This window comes from Condylura cristata, unplaced genomic scaffold (genome assembly GCF_000260355.1).
Source record: "Condylura cristata isolate star-nosed mole 26May11 unplaced genomic scaffold, ConCri1.0 scaffold00007, whole genome shotgun sequence".
NCBI lineage: Eukaryota > Metazoa > Chordata > Mammalia > Eulipotyphla > Talpidae > Condylura > Condylura cristata.
The window spans coordinates 53,774,160-53,789,313 of NW_004567108.1; positions in this window are offsets into that span (position 1 = coordinate 53,774,160).

A 15,154-nucleotide genomic window follows, 5' to 3' on the forward strand; every position below is an offset into this window, starting at 1 on the left:
TAGCTGCCAATAAATCTTCCACACTTCTAAATTCAACTCAGTATTGGCTACCTGGTTTTTTTGTTGTTTTTTTTTTTCCTTTTACAAATCAAGTCTTTATCCTTCAGAAAGAGGATGTGAAGAGCTTGGAAGTTACCTCTGCATGCTAACAAAAGCTAAACAGATCAAAAATTCAACAACTCTTCCAGGATCTACCAGAGACAGGAAGTCACAAAGCAAACCACAGCTTCCTAGACTGGCGAGACAAATAGGCAAAAAAATAAATATGAGGAGGCACAACTTACCAGAGCTGAGATTCAAGAGAAGAAATCTCCACATGCCGGGGTAAGAAAATCCAAAGTGCAGTAGGTTGGATGAACTGTTAGAGGCTCGGGGTGGACCAGAACTCCAGAGAACCTCAGTCATAGGAAGGCCCATAACATTGTGAGATTTACCTCCAGGAGCTCAATCAAATTTCAGATTCCCACAGTAAGTAGCAGGGGGAAATCCCCTGAGGTTCCAGCTTGGGGAAGGGAGAAAGAACCATTCTAAATAAATCAGAGCGCTCTTTTCTTGACACGTGTCCCATAAATTCACATTAAGTTTTGACATAAACATTTTCACTTAGTAACTAATTGGCCATGAGGTGATTTTGCCATGAAAAAAAAATAAAAATAAAGTCAAAAAGAGGGACATTAATTTAAACGGCTGTAATAAAATCCCTTTTCTTTCTCACTAAAGTTTCTTCTGAAGAGAGGTGTTTGTTTCTGAAGAGGATGCTGTGTGCAGTTGGGCAAAGGAAGGTGGCAGAAACCAAGCCACTCAGCCCCAAGTAAATCTTTAATGCTTTCTTCAGGCTCTCTGGCCTTCTCTAGTGGGCTTACCATTCTGTAGCCATCTTCAGAGTAGCCAGCCTCAGAGTGACCACACCGTTATATGCCCAATCCCAGGCTCAGGTGTGTACAATCAGGCATGGCCATACCCAAGCTGTGGGCGCCCACAGCCAGACATGGTGCCCCGTGACTATATTAATACAGTCTGAGACCACAAGTGATAGCCACAGAAGCCAGTGGCGCAAATAGCCAGATTAACTCACTCACCCTATAGATGCGTTTCTGCAACTGAGCTTTACATTGCATTGAAAGTCTTCTATACTGCTGTTTAACAATGGAGAGGGCTGCTGTTTCCTCTCAGTATATGTCATGTACATAAGTGATAGTACATTTCTGGACTACATTAAAATGTTCCATAACACACCCAGTCAGTATATTTTACCAGGTCATCTATGCCAGAGTCTGTGCCAAATACCAAAATTCACACTACTTCAGGTTCTTCTGTGTGAAATAACAAAAACTTTTCTCTATTGTTGTGCCAGCAGCACAGGGCAGGTTTTCTGTGGATTTGGCAAGCAGGTAAAGGAGCACACTGGAACCCTCAGTGGCTTCTTCAGGGTTTTTGTTTGTTTGTTTGTTTGTTTAATGCATATAGAACTGGAGTACAAGCCAGAGGGGCAGGGGTGGTGAGAGGTCTCACAAGAGACAGAACAGGCTGATCAAAGAAGTGCACTGCTGAGGGGAGCAGTGGGCGGGTCAGAAGAGGTCTGTATGCCATATGGGTCCCTCCAGGCTGGGGATTGAACTCACACTGAGGCAGCTGAGACTAGCCTACGGTGCTACGTCCTAACCTGTTGCACCACTAGAGAGGATCCAGCTTCTTCAGGCTTTTAATGATACTTGTAGCGTGGCAAACGGGTGCAGGATAGGCAGGGAAAAGTGGTGGAGGCAAAGCTTTACTATCTCAGGGCTCTCTCCAGCACTGTCTCCTGGTCTTGCTTCTCACAGCCTGTCCAACATCATCTTGCTGCCCTCTCCAGTGCCCTTTGCAGCATTACATCCTCTGTGCTTCTACCTTTAAATGCTCAGCCTCCAGACTCAGGTGTATCCACTCACATATGCCAACACTCCACGCCAGGTGTCCACCCTCAGGCATGCATGTTAGAACCCACACGCCCATGCCCTTGCTACCCTCAAAGGCCACAGGTGATAGCCCCAGAGTACAATGGCCAACAGCCTGAGCAATCTTCATTTGCCCTACAACTATTTTCAAGAAACTCATTAGAAATTATGGTTCATTTTTGTGTGGGGTGGGGAGAGATAGGGTGTAATGATAGAAGGAAGTTGATTTTTCTTTTTTTTACATTGTTTTAACATATTCATTTTATCACCCTTCATTCTTGTACCATGTGTGGTTTCCCCATGAAATCCCCACCACCAGCCCCCCTGTGAACCATCACCATAGTTCATCCCTGTCCTGGTCTTTCGCCCTCCTTCTCTGAACAGAATGAGTAACTAGCTACCTCTTTTATATTTATCATAATCTGGTAAACTTTTCATTTTGATGGATAAGAGGAATGACTTGGTCACAAAAAGAGATTTAAAGACTCATATTTTCTAGCATACTATGTCATCTGGCTTTACACACTGTCTCATTTCACACTCTACAATAAGTTGTCCTGTGGCTATAAAAATATACTACAGAAATAGGAGCGCTGCATCAGTTGAAAACAAACCAACCAACCTCACAACCAGGTTGACAGCCTCCTTTATCTTTTATAGCAAAACTATCATAGTTGAATAGTTACATGATAAAAAAAATATGTAAAGAATTGATGGTAATACTACCTAGAATCATGCACAGAAAGAATTCACTCGTTAAGTGGAGTACAGGGTTAACTCTTATTATCAACTCCAGCCTGTGCTGTCATTCTCTCTCACCTAAGAGGCAAAAACCATGAGGATCACCTGTGAGTCCAGACCAAAGGCATGATATCACTAAAAGACTTGGACCCAGGCCTAGGCCCCTCACCCTTCACCACCACATGATTCACGGCCTATTTATGGCTTTTGTTTTTACCTGAGAAGTCATGTCTGTTTGCATCCTTATCTAAATTCTCTGGTGAAAAGACAGTGGAATCTTATATAAAAGATTCTCATATAAAAGAACTAGCTCAGTAAGCATTTACCCTCTGTGCCCTTCTAGAACAGCCCACAAAAAGATTAAATTCACTCAAAGATGGAAGCTTGGTAAATGTCTCATGTCTAAAGCTTCGTAAATGTCTAATTTCCTCCTTTATCATCATGACGTAAGGCGGACACTGGGAAAGAAGGAGACACACTCACTGCAGTCACAAAAAGGATGCAGAACAGCCCAAGCGTGACATGCTTCCCCACTGGGCGTCATTACTTCTAACACTGCAAAACTGGGGTTTTGTCACCTTCTTCTGCATCTTCCAAAGCCCTTCTGGTTCGTTCCAAGTGACTGCCGCATGGGGAAAAGTTCTAGACAGACTTCTAATAAGATGTAAAATTAAGATTGCACAATTATAGCTGGGGAAGCAGAATGTATTTCTTCTACCAAAAGTTTGATGACACCTAGCATTCAGTTGGATACATAGTTCTAAGTGTCAGGGACTTCATCAAGAAGAAAAGAAAGCAAGCACAACTACAGGGAAAGAGCTAGAGGTCAGAGTAAAGCCATTTTCAAACTTAAAAAAAAAAAATAGTATTAAGCCTAAACATGAATTAGTTTAAAAAGAAAAGTGACTCCAGCCTAATTTGAGGGTCCAAGAAAACACTGAGCCTTATTCTAGTGTTTTGGGTTCAGCAAAATACATTTTGCCAAACGTTTTCCCCCTTAATTCAGAAAAGGCATGCATATTTCAAAGGAAATTTAATCCATATGTTTCTGATTCATTTACACTTAATTCATCAAAATGTTGTTTTGTAAGAGTTATTTGGTGTCCAAGAAGTCTTATAAGACTCTTCTCTTTGAACCAGAAAACCTTGTGTTGCCAGAACTAAATGGAACTTTATACGCAAAAAGAGTAAGACCTGGTGTTTCTCTCAGAAGTTTGGCCTACAGACTCAACTCTACTGCTAGAATGGCGAGGTCAAGCATAGTAGGTAATGCTGAGAATTAGCAGGGGGCCCTCTGCAAGATAAAAAGAAACTGCCAAATATCACTTTTCAGTGAAACAAACTCATCATCCTATTATTGAGAAGCAGGTTTTGTTTTCTTTTTTTATTGTGGAAAAGCTTCCAATGTTTCAACAAGAATATGAAGGACTTTGGTCCTTAGCATGGAATGTTATACTTAGTTATTAACCATGAATAAATATGTTATTTTAAAAAACAATAGCAAACGTGTATTTCCTCTGGTATTTCAAGCATTTTGTTATACAAATTGGGAGCTTCCTCGATGCCTTCCTGCCTTTCACTGCTTGTTTTGGACCTTGAGAATGCTGCTTTTTTTTTTTTTTTAATACTTGATGTTCAACTTTTCCACTAACAGTAGGCCTTTTCTCTTTGGATTTGTTTCCAAGACTTCAGATATTGGTTCTTCGGTCTTCTTCTTTTTTTTTTTTTTTTTTTAATAAGCATGGAAAGTCTCTACATTTAAAGCCATATTATCCTGTGATGCATTTACTGTGCTTATTAACTTGATTGTGCATATATTATGGCAACAGTTCAAAACATCTTTTCCAGTGATCCAAACATCATGATGCAGTTACAGGGCTATCCCCTGATAGATGTGGGAAAGCCCACAGACTCTTGAATGACAATGAGGGACAGGGATCTAAAAATACAGACCTCATCAGATTTAAAATGACTATGAAGATTTCTTATGATTGAAACCATGAAATAGTTCAGTGAGAATAACTTGAGTAAAATATTAAGCACTAACAAAGTGGTTGTTGTTAATGTTTTAAGTAATCAATTTAAACCAAAAAAAAGTTACTTGAAAAAGTGTATGCTATAAATCTGTATTTAATACTATTATGAACCCTCATTTACTGACACTCAAGTGACATAATTTCTTTTAAGTCTTTTTAAAATCTAAAATAATAGCATGTTACCTAACTTAAATAAATCTCAATTTACTTTAAAGAGACTTCTCCAATTATTTGCACAAAAGTTTTTATTGAATGCAACCTTCAAACTTCAGGGTAACGGTTGGAGAATACAGGAATTCACTGACAGTTGAGTAGGCAAATGACATTTTTTTTTTCAGTCCTAAAGGGTTTCAACTGTGTAGTACAAAGTACAAGATTTGGGCTTGCAGAACTACTTTACCTCATCCTCATAATTATAAAAGGAAAAAGAGCCATCTGCAAAGAGAACTTGGATGAAACCCCAGCTCTACCACTTAGGAACCATGCTTCACTTAGGCAATATTTTTTATTAAATCTCTATTAGCCAGTTGCCTCATTCATAAAGTGAGCAAAATATTACTCCTGCCTCAAAAAGCAAAGAATCAAAAATATATGTACATTAATATTAACTGGCAAAAAAGCAAGTGCCCAAATACATAAGTGATTCCAATATGATAAAAATTTACTCCTCACACCATCAATGGGTATTCCAGTCCTCCGGGGGTGTTCCTGATTGTCAGGGATTCCTTCAGGAATCCTGCTCCAAGCAGGAATATTGGAATCCAGGTTTTTCCATCTTTCCATCCCACCCTTCTCATTGTGGCATTTCCAAGATGGCTGCGAAAGCCAGCATAAAAAGAATGAGATGGAGTATTACACCTGGCGGGACTCAAGACTACACCTGTAAGTGGGACTCATCACTTTTCTTACTCTACTGGCAGAAAGCAACACACATAGAGCTACCTCCTTACAAATGAGGATGGAGAGGTTTGCTGGGTTACCAGGAAGAGGAAACAGAATAGGAGAAAAACCCTCAGCCACACTCAGCAAGTGCTGACTCTACCACTATGACTATAATAATGTTTCTTTTAAGTGAAGACATCGAGCTTGGGAACACAAGTCTCATTGTGAGGTAAACATATTTTTCTAAACTCATACATGTTCAAAATTTAAAATACAGGTGTTTTTGAGAAAAAGTTTGCTATGCTTAATGGCTTTTAAAGAAAAATCTTACAATGCTTAATGGCTAGACATATCGGATAAAAAACTAGCTCGGTACAGTACAGTTTTTAATAATATTATGGAAAGAGGACACCTTGGTGCAGGTGCGATGTGAGTAAACCAGTGTTGTAAACCAGTGTTCCCTCAATTAAAAGAGTATAAATTTAAAAAATAAAATACTCAAAATACTAATAGAAATACTATAATAATCAAATAGGCTTTCATCAGATTTCAGATGGTCAAAGATGTAAACTTAATTGATTAGAACAAAATCCTTAGACATTAGCATTTCAAATCTCTAACAGCAAACTCAAGCTGCTGTCCAAATTCCTTTGTTGCACTATCATCCTGCTGCAGAGTCAGCAGCCATGTTGTACAAGCTCAAAGCTGTTTTTGTCATATGACTACAACTCATATTGTTTTCCATCATGGAATAAGATTCATGCAGTATACTGTATCTATATATTTTTTCCTGCAAGACTTAAAACTATACCTATTATCTCAATGGAAATGTGGAAAACCCATCAAAGAAACACTATTTCTTTCTTGTTAAAAAGAAAAAATACTTTTAAAAAACATCTAAAGTAAAAGAAAAGTTCAAGATTTTTCAGGGTCTGTCTGGTTCTAATGGTAAAGCATTGCCAATCCACAGGGCAGATTTCAGCAGCTTTAAAAAGAGTTAGTTAATTAAAATCACTCTGCCTCTTTTTCTGTCTCTTTAGTTGGCTCAACTTGTCCATTAGTATAATATTAAACAAATGAAAACAAGAGGAAAAACACAGCAAGTTTCTTTCTATGCATATTTCTAAGACCAGGCAGTGTATCCTCCAAAACCATGTCTACTGAGCCAAAATTGTTGGGAAAATAAAGCAGCATTTTTAGCTGATTGAAAACTACTTGAATTCAATGCTTGTTTTACATACCAGAAACAAGTCTTATCCTTGCAGTGTTAATAGTAAAAGCAAAGCCATCCTCACTAAAGTACAGCACTCTTTTCTGCAGACAAGGCTTGAGAGGCCTCTGAAATATTCCCCCAAAATCAAGGTACTTCCTAATTCTCTCAGGCAATGTCTAAGGATGCCTCTCATTATTTTCCCCCAATAACTTGTTAACCTTGGAAAAAATTAAGTTTTCCTGAATGTCCCCAACAACCTTGGCTTTCAAACATGTGATCAGAAAAAGCAATACACTCTGGCTTTCATTAGTTTGAGGACATCTGCAAGCAGAACTTACAACACAAAACAATCTCAGTGGCTGATCTTGTTCTCTCGTCTGGACAGAACCGTGTTAGTGTTAACAATTGCAGTAAACAGCATGGCTTGAGCTAACGTAAACATTTCAGAAATCATAAGCTTAGTCTCCTTGTTCAGAAGTTGGCCCAAGCTGTGACTAAACTCTTCTGCACTCTAGACCACAGACTAGAGACTGACTTTGATATATTTCCAAAAAGAAAGTGTATCCAAACCTGCAAACTGGGAGAAAAGTAAATGTTCCTGGCATTGGCAGGAGATACGACAATAGGTAAATTTGGTGGGTGGATCCATGCAGAAGTTGGAACACAGGGCAGGGATGCCGTGTCTCTAGACGGTGAGAGACATTCTGTGGGTCCGTCCCACTATTATGAAAGTCAAGTCAGAAAAGTAGATACTGTTTATTTCTGTGGTGGCAGTTCAACACTCACTCCTCCTCTAGCCACTTTTCTTTTTTTTTTTTTTTAAATAGTTCCATGCCATTCCTATTATGTGCAGACTTTCCTTAGACCCAGAGCAAGACAACGGAAAAACAAACCTAAACAAAAACAAACGGAAACAAAATACTTTGGGTTTACTTTATAAACATGCCAGCCACAAGGTAAGTCATTACCTTCAAATAAAGGAATAATTAGCGTGAATACAGTGCCCAAGATAGAATTGTCATTTATAAGATCATTATGTTCCTTTTAGCCTTCTTTATCTCTAGCTCTATGCAGACCAAGCTACTTTTGAGCTTCGTGTTTATTTCCAAAGCTAATTCCATGATAAGGAGGAACCCAGTGAACAGCCCCCAACTTCAGTGTCTTCATTAACTCCCTTCACTTCACAGTACTGAATCAACATAATTAGGTCTTAACTCCTACTATTTACAGGTTTCCTATGTTAAAAGCATAGGAATGCTCTCTCCTTTTTTCATGATTACATACGGGGAGCCCTTTTTACAACTGTGTAATTACCTTAGATTGGATCTTTTGCTATTGCCCACCACAACCCGGTAAGGAGACCAGCAGAGCTGTGGGCCACATTTGGCAGGCATTAAGTGTCAGGGCTGAGTTTGAACCTAGGGCATCAGAGGCTAATCCCTGCATTCTTTCCACTACACCCTACTATCTGGACACAAATAAGAGGAATCGAATTATAATCATCCTGTTTAGGGTCTGATCCTTGTGACCTTTTCCTGATTTATTGAGACTCAAGGATGGGGAATGGCAAGAGCGTGCCCAGAAAATGCAAAAAGATACTCGTTTTCATCTTTCACAGAACAACCTTTCACAGAACAATAGATTGCACAGAAATCTATTGTAAAGACCAAGGAATAATATTAGGCATCTATGCATCTATTTCGTAGACTTTATCTCCTCAAAAACCCATCTTAGTTCCAAACATCAGCATAATTGTGTTTTTTATGTATATGTGATAAAATAGAATCTGGAGAGAAACAAAATAATTTCTTTAAGATCATCTAATTGCAAGGTAGGAGCGGAACCACATGCGTCTGAATTTAGAGTCTGTAGCTGTGGACCTGAATATACACAAACATAATTCACAAAGGAATTTTTGTTTGCTCCTAAAACTAGCTAAGAAGAATCAGTACTTCCTACACTTCTTTCTTGTCTGCTCATCACTCCATCTAGATCTTGTTTTCTCTCTGCAGTTAGAACTATAATGATTTTTCAGAATAACACTGTTGTAATTGTCTTCAGTCTTGTGGCAGTTATATTCAATGAGTATTTGCTGAGCTAGCTCCAATTTCAATCAAGTAGCACTTTAATTCTCCTTTTCTTCTGTCTGAAAAGTCACTAGTCACCAATCACAATTCCTCCCTAGCTAAAAAAGTAAATAAATAAATAAATAAATTTTGTCTAGCCCACCTTCAGTGAAGGGTTTTTGTTTGTTTGTGTTTTCTTTGCAAATAACAGAAGCACCTCATATTAGCTGGGGCAAAAAAAAAAAAAAGAGAATTTATTGATTCATATTTACAAAAAAAGTTCTACAAATTTATCAAAACTTGTAATCCTGGCCCAGAAGCAAGTTCTTTCAATGGAAATCATTGTTTAAATTGTGATTTTTTTAAGGATTTATTCATTTATACATGCAAGAGCTGGGGTTTAAGCCAGAGGTGTGGGGGTAAGAAAATTCACCAGAGACAGAGTGGGGAGCAGAGCAGGCAGATCTACTGAAATGCACTGCTGAGGGGAGCAGCGGGAAAGTCAGGAGAGTTCCACCACACCATGTGGGTCACCTTCCTGGCCAGGGATTAAACTCGTGCTGCAGTGGTCTCAACGGAGAGTCTCAACATGTTATGCTTTAACCCGTGTGCCACCAGGAAGGTCCCTTACATCATGCATTTTTTGTTCACAAAGAATAAAACAGAGGCATAAGTTTTAGTTTCATCAAAAAATTTTCAACTTGTTAACTCTACAGTTGAAAATATAGTGAAAAATAAATGATAGCTTTCACTTTATTTATTTTTTTCCCTGAGGAGCATCTAATTTTTGCCAATTGAAATACCCTAATAGAGGTGGTAGTGTCTGTATCCTGGAACTGATTCTTAACAGGGCCTATTAAAATCACCCTAAGACCATTGACAAAGAAATTAATATCACTCTTCCTTTTCCCCTACAACACCAGACCACTTCAATCAGAAACCCGGTAATTGGAACCTAGACAATAATATTCCTTCAATGTTCGCCATATGATTCCAAAGCACACTGGGGGTTGAATGTTCTTCTGGCACCTACATTATCCCATTTACTCACCAAAGGTCTCAGCAGTTCTTCCCAGTTAATGACAAAGGTAAAGACAGCTAATTTTGATTACTAAAAAATGAAGAAATCATTCACAGAAAAATTCAGATATACTCATTGTTCTTACCAAATGTGGACATAAATCTTGACCATCATATCCAATAATTTGCAATTTCATAGCAAAGATCTCTTCACAGCCATTAAATGTCAGAATCTTCATATGTGTCCTCCATTCTTTGTAGGTTTTCTTCGTTATTTTGTGCTCGTGAAATTAGCCAGGATTATTTACCAGTATCCATATAGGTTTTAAGAAAAATATGAACTGGAGATTTAAGCTACTGTTTCCAGGCAGAAAAAGATAGAATTGAATGTACGGTATTCTGCCTTCAAATACCATAGTTGATAGGTCACATCATGCAGTGTTCTGAAAGAAAAGGCCAACCGCTTGAGTTATTATAGGATAATTATTTTAAAGAACTTGTTAGGGAGGTATACGAAATGACAGGCATAATAGAACTGACCATGTGTCTCTTTTATAATTAAAGATAATATGTGCATAGTAGTTCAAGTCAGAAAACATAGGACTGCTTTAGACTAATAGTTTTTTTAGTGTTACTTTATTCATACGTTATTGGTAACAAAAAAATCATTAGAGCATTTTGTAGAATAAGGGAAGCATTTACTATGTTCTGCACTAGATGAAACAGACTTAAAAGGTGGTAATGAATTACTTTTGTTTTCCACCAACCAAAAGGAATTGACTGAATCTCATCCTATTCTTTACTTACCTTGACTCCATGGTCATTGCTGATACATGAAGGAAATCTATGTCTTCAGAATCAATGACTCGTTCTCTCTGTGGCCCAATTGGCAGAAAATAAAAATAAACAAACACAAAACCTCTTATTTTGCAATATTAGCAAGAAAACACTGACCTTCCACCTCTACCTAATCTACCCCCAATTGCTGCTTTGACACTATGCCTAGGAAAATGAAAAAGGGTTTTCAAAAGAAGGGAAGAAACATCTGCTTGGACTTCATATTCCCCTCCAAAGCAGAAACCAAGCCTATAAAGGTTACATGTTTCAACGAGCCACGCAAGACTAAGGAGAAAGTTCAACTGCTTATCCCACTTGACCTTGGCTTTAACACAGGATCACGTTGATCCTGATGGAGAGATTAAACCGCCAAGTCCAGAACTGCTCACCAAGCAAATTCACAAGGGGAGTTCTAAGAGTTCTTTGGCACTCTTGCTTCATATGGAATTAGCAGGGACGATCCCAGGCCACAAATGTAGCAATATTTTAACTCAGTGTGCAAAATTTCAAAGATAAAGCCTGAGATTGGAAGCCATACTGAACTTTTCAAACACTGCTTTGTCAAGAAAATAAAGGCACTTGTGAGGATTGTTGAACAATTTCTTTAAGGAGGGGGGGAAGTGAAGGTCATTGGGACCATGAGAGGCAAAGGGTGAGGGGAGAACTTACAAAACCTAACACATCTTCTTTTACGGTGCACAGCCCTATTCTAAATTACAAGTTTTTACCACCTTTGGTGAAAATCATTTTCTTTCATACTACAGTAAAATGGCACATAAACGGTCTTGCCTTTTTTCACGAGAGACTAGCACAGTTTTGAACAATAAATATAAGCTGCAAACATAATGAAAATCTAACAGAAATCAGAAACAAAGGCTATGCCCTTCTCTTACATTGCCCTCGTAGAAAGCAGCTGGCACAATGATCTGGGATGGTGGGCACCAGCCCCTACTCAGTCACCTCCTGACTGCACCTCAGCCAAGCTTCGTGGTGTTGCTTGGCCTTAAACTCCTAAGGAGTAAATAAACAGGTTGCAGTAAAGGAATTCCAGAACCACAATATTTCTGGATGTTATGAAAGTTGCGCAAAACTACTCATGAATACCTGTCTCCATATTCAAATTGTTTTTTCCTGATAAGGCCAACTATTATGGGTCTCTTCTTCTTACCTACTCAGGCTATTCATTAGCCCTCTCATTGATGTCACCTTAGCTCAGTATTATTCAATGGCACTAATGTTTTCTCTATGAGATTTTAAATTTCATAAGGTTCAAAACAACTTTTTGATTTTATCTCTTATTGAAATTCAGAGTGTTATGCACATGGCAGTTGTTGTTTGCATGCATTTTTTGGATAATTGAGTGAATGAGTGAGTGAATGAATGTTAGACACTAAGTATCAGGTGACTTTACCATTCACTATTGTTAGGAGTGGATCATCAAAATAAACTAAGAGAAACCTGAATTTCTAGAAAGTAGCATCTAGTCATTAGACCAAAAAGTTGCAACTATTTATTTGTTACACAGCAAGAAAAAATATTCACATGTTAAAATATGTATTTATGCATCTTACAACATATAATAAAATAAATCAATGAACAGAAAGGGTGTGGTCGTATCTTTTTTAGTCCTCATTCATTTACTATTATCTAGTGTTTCCTGGGTCTTTGTTTCATTTTATTAATAATATCCAAATGCTTACTTCAAATTATATCACCATTTTAATAGACTTTAACCATCACATTTTTCCTGTTACTATTAAAACATAATTCAGCACAATTGGTATAAATTTATTTGCCTTTTTTTTTAATAGTATGTACTGTTTTCACTTATTTTTAAGGGTACTGGATACAAAAATTAATTCATTTTTGCATTTTTCCAGTATTCATGGCTCTTGTGGTCTAACACTTTCAGTGTTTGTCACACCAGGAAAGTGCTTATGTCATAAGCTGAGACTGGGAAATGAAATTAGTTGGCCAATATAGTGAAAGTAGAAATAAGAGGCTTTAGCATTGGAAGAGCCTTGCAAAATCACCAACATGAGCTCTTCCTGCCGGCATATGGAAAGCTTTCTTACTTGCTAATTAGACTCTACACTCCCTCTGCTTTTTACCACACAATCACCAGTTTTATCCTACAAATAGCTTCAATTAGTTTTTCCTCTGCTAATAGCTAAAAGAATATGGCCCTCACTTTTTCCCCTAGATTTTGGTTATCAGTTTTCAAATATACCTGGTTATGTTTGAAAGGGAAGCACACAAAAAAAAAAAAACATAGACAGAATAAGTTACTAAGAGAAAAAAGTCACAAAGCAATAGGTCCACAAATTCAGTAAGCAACAAATATGACAGCCTTGTACTGAACACCAGATATTCAGTCAGTGGCTGGGATTCAAGGAAATAAACATTTCCTTCACATGTGTTAGTTTACTATCAAAAACTTATTTTGGGTCCTCCCTAGTGGCGCAGCGGGTTAAAGCACAGCACTGAGAAGCTAAAGCCACTTCCGCAGGAGTTCGATCCCCGCCTGCCCCAGAGGAGATTCACATGGCGTGGCAGACCTCTCCTGACCCGCCCGCTGCTCCCCTCAGCAGTGTACTTCGTCAATCTGCCTGTTCTGCTCCCCACTCTGTTGCTGGTGAATCCTCTCACCCTCCGCATCTCTGGCCTGTACCCCAGTTCTGTATGAATAAATAAATAAATCTTAAAAAAAAATCAAATATTGACTTAAAAAAAAAAAGACTAATTTTGACCAAAATGTATTTTTCAAGTATTTGTTCATCGGGTCTAGTCACAACAAAATCATTAGAAAGCCCCTACTCAGTTGAGTCCACTCTAAGTTGGTTAAACACACGCGCGCACACACACACACACACACACACACACTATTTTTTAAAGTTCCTTTTGTCGCTAGGACTTTGTTTTGGAAAGATTGTCCCTTTCCCCATATCCCTACCTTAAAAGGACAAAAAAAAAAGTGTCCCAGCTAACCAGGAACAGAGATAAAGACAGTCAGACAGGAATCAAAGCCAACAAGAATCACACGTGGCACACACTTGTCCTTCCCATCCTGTCATTACTGAGTTCTGCCTGGCCCACCAGCCACACTGGTCTTGGCCAGAGGAGGCTCACAGACCTCAAGCTATAAGCCTGAACTCCAGGAAGACTGATAGGAAGAAGTGACCCTGAGAATGGATCACACCTAGGAAGTATCTTCTGGCCTCTACTATGAGAAATGTCAACTGGAGTAAACTCAGAGATTGAAAGAGCAGAGCTGTTAGGCATATTTATCAGATTGGCTGAAGTTTGATATGACAGAAACAGCATGTTCTGCTATTCAATGAACCCACTGGTGTAAATACCACTCAAGCCGCCCGTGACTCCAATGGATATCTGTTTATTTTGCATGTAACAGAAAGAGGAGACCTATCTGACATTTTTGCTCTTAAGTACAGAGAAAAAAACTTAACACTGAATGGTCTTGACACAAAAAGGAAAGAAAGTAGTTTCTTGAAAACAAAAATGTATCTCTGAAAGCCACCTAAACTAACGCAGTATTTTATTGACCATCAAATGGAATCCTTGGTATGGGATTATATTTGGTTGCTATCCAGTTAAATATATATGAACTCATTATTCACTTAGAATATGCAGTTTAGAATAATTTTAAGCAGCGACATGATGATTTAGAATAACTAAACCTCATGTACACTAAAACTTTCCAGAAAATGTAAATTATTTCCAAAGAATAGCTCTTCATTTTTCAAATGAAATTATGCAACCTCCTGTTTCTCTGAAACTAAATGAAATCCCTTAGCAAAAGTGAAGAGAGAAATGAGCAAGCAAGCGTTTGTGTAGGGAGTATAAATGGCCCAGCATTGATGTAAGGCAATTTGCAACGATAATCAGAACACTTATACATTTTTAAAACCTGTCAGTTATTACACTTATAGAAAATTTTCCAAATAATGCAGGGCAGGAATTATATAAACTAGTATTCATTGTGGAGTTAATACTGAACATAATCTTAATTATCCAAAAATAATGATTCTCTTAAATAAATACACTAAATCCATTCGGATAGAACATCATTTAGTACAAGATACATAGCAAAAACATTTAATAGAATTTGAAAATGGTCTGGATTTCTGTCAAGTGAAAAAAATAGGTTATAAAAGAGTAAGTAAAATCATGATTTTTAATTTGTATAACTGCACAAGGAAAAGACAGCACATAACCAACACATAAATCAGCACTGTTGAATAGGAATAGGGCATACGCTACCAATGTGACTTTGAATTTTCTAATATCCACATTAAAAATGTAAAAAGAGGGCCCTCCCTGGTGGCGCAGGGGGTTAAAGCACAGCACTAAGAAGCTTAAGCCACTTCCGCATGAATTCGATCCCCGCCTGCCCCGGAGGTGACC